The sequence below is a fragment of the Sciurus carolinensis genome, unplaced genomic scaffold (assembly GCF_902686445.1).
Source record: "Sciurus carolinensis unplaced genomic scaffold, mSciCar1.2, whole genome shotgun sequence".
Classification (NCBI taxonomy): Eukaryota; Metazoa; Chordata; class Mammalia; order Rodentia; family Sciuridae; genus Sciurus; species Sciurus carolinensis.
This window is the reverse complement of record NW_025920141.1, coordinates 2028082-2030837: the sequence shown is the minus strand read 5'-3', so window position 1 is coordinate 2030837 and position 2756 is coordinate 2028082. Positions and strand designations below refer to the sequence as shown.

The following is a 2756-nucleotide window of genomic DNA, read 5'->3' as shown; positions in this document are numbered from 1 at the left end:
TTGACTTTCCTGTTTAATTTTGCTAGCATTAATTTTTGATGACTTACTTCCCAGAATTTGGTAATCTTTGACTATGTTGTTTACTGCCTTTGAGAAATCTTTTGTACAATATCCCTGCAACCTAGGATGAAAGTGTCTGCCTACATAACTGACTAGAATTTGCTCTTCCTTTCCTTACTTTGTGTAATGTCAAGGTAATTCTCACTGTGGTATCCTGGGATGGGGAAGGGAGCAGATTTACCTCTGGTTAATACCCTGAGATCAAGGTCCTTTCAGGAGGTCCTTTGAGGAGTTCCAGCTTAATGGGGGGGGTGGGTAGTTTCTTGAGAACCCCTTTCCACCTTGATTAGTTCAGGCCTTTGACTTTTGTCTTCTTCATCCTAGTCTATTAAAACTGCCGACAACTCATCAGAACCTGATCAAAAAATGTGGTCAGGGAAAAGCTAGTCCCTTGGTTATCTTGTTACCTTGTCAGCTTTTCAATGCCTTCAAGAAGAATTTTATTTAATTTTTAGTATACATTATCATTGTTTCCAATGGAAGGGTTTATCTCAATAACAGAGCCTCCTACGATTATAAATGGAATGTCTTAGTTTTCCTTACAAGTTTTAATAATACCATATCTAGCTTTTTAAAATTCTGTATTTTTATTGACTTCACATTCCTTTAATGGCTTTGTTTAGGGAAGAGTTTAATTTTTTCTTTACGTCTTCGTGTTTAAGAAGATGGTGTGGCCAGGCCGCGGATAAGGAGTGCAATGCGCCTCGCAGGTATTGTAGCCAGCGTGCTCACCCCGTATAGTCAGTCGTCAGTTGGCAGCCACAAACACAGACTCATCAAGGCTAGCAAGACTCCCTGCATCCAGGTGCACCCAACAATAAAGCATCCCTTTTTCTTGCAGCAGCCCCCAGCGTCCAGGCCTGTAGCTTCTCCTACCATGCCCCTAAGGCTACCCACTCTCTGGAGGACCATGCGGTGATCTCTGGTCTGCCTGGGAGGAGTGCATGGACTGGCAGGAGGAGGCCAGCAGGCAGTGAGAGCCTTTACAATGGTCCTGACCCTGTTTGATACAGATGAGCATAGACCTCCTATTTGGAAATCTTACCTAATCAGCTGGAACAGGAAGCTCCTCATCCGTGAAGGATCTATTACCTGTACTTGTGAGGTAGAAAGCAGACCAAAGTATTATGGAAGAGAATTTCATGGCATGCTCTCCAAAGAGGTAGCTTGGCCTGCTCTTCAGTGTAGTTGAAGGGAGCTACCTCATTCTGGAGAGTCAGCCACAACCAGGAACCTACACTCTGGCTTTAAGATTTGGAAGTCAAACCAAAAACTTAAGATTCTACTACAATGGAAAACACTTTGTTGGGGAGAAATGCATTGAGTTCATCCATGATCCAGTGGCTGATGGCTTGATTACTTTCTATATTGAAACCAAGGCAGCAGAATACATTACCTAGATGATGATAAATCCAATTTATGAGCACATAGGATACACAACCTTAAACAGAGTGTCAGCGTCAAAAAACACATGGAAGTCCTGAAAGAGACAAATGATGAGAGAGAGATGCTGCAGACCAGGATGGGGTATCAGAGAAAAGTTTGACATCACTTGTTAGAACAGCAACTCTGAAAGAAAATGAGCAAATTCCAAACTATGAAAAGGGTCACAATTTTAAGGTCCATACATTCTGAGGATCACACTGGTGTGAATACTGTGCCAACTTCATGTAGGTCCTCATTGCTCAGGGAGTGAAATGTGCAGATTGTGGTTTGAATGTTCATAAGCAGGGTTCCAAGATGGTCGCAAATGACTGTAAGCAAGACTTGAAGCATTCGAAGAAGGTGTACAACTGTGATCTTAGGACACTGCTGGAAGCCCACTTCATTAAGTGATCAATGGTGGTGGACAAGTGCATCAGAAGATGGAGTCCAGAGTTCTTAATTCTGAAGAACTATATGGAGTATCAGGATTTAGTGACCTATTGAAGATGTCCAATGATATTTGACAGAGATGGTGAGAAAGCAGATATTTCTGTGAATGCATTTGAAGATTGCAGCATTATCACTAGTGCACTTAAACTGTACTTTAAGGATTTGCCAATTCCACTCATCACAAATGATGCCTACCCTAAGTTCATAGAGTCTGCCAAAATTATGGATCCTGATGAGAAACTGGAAACCCTTCTTGAAGTACTGAAACTCCTATCACCTGCTCACTTGGAAACACTCTGATACCTCACAGTGCATCTAAAGAGGTTGACCCTTCATGAAAAGAAGAATCTTATAAGTGCAGAAACCCTTGGAATTGGTTTTGGTCTAAACCTTATGAAATTCCCAGAAATGGCAGCATTAAACAATATTCGATATTTGATACCAGAGACTGGTGGTGGAGATGCTTATCAAAAATGAAGACATTTCATTTAAAATTTTTAATTTTAGGAAGAAAGAAATGTTTTATAGATTAAGGAATGTTTTATAGTAATTTAATAAGCTCCATTAACTGAATTATTTCTTGGTTAGAGGTTTGGGTGAATAACCAGATTAAAATAAAGGAACTTTCTCTTGTTTTTGTAGTGCTGCTCAGGTGTCCTTGTAAAACAGTGAACACATGCTTTCTGGTTCTAGTAAACCTGGCTGCTTATCTTAAGAGAAACTCAAACTTTTGTTTGATTACCCGCTACTTGTTAAGGAAACCCCATACCAAGAAAACACAGACCCAAATCGCCTCCCCATCCTGGGTAGTCTGTGATTGC

General features: G+C 40.8%; 1 pseudogene; it reads left to right on the top strand.

Annotated features, from left to right (window-relative positions):
• The first annotated feature begins 1048 nt into the window (after window positions 1-1048).
• LOC124974301 (N-chimaerin-like) lies at window positions 1049-2419 on the top strand (annotated as a pseudogene).
• The last annotated feature ends 337 nt before the right edge of the window (window positions 2420-2756 follow it).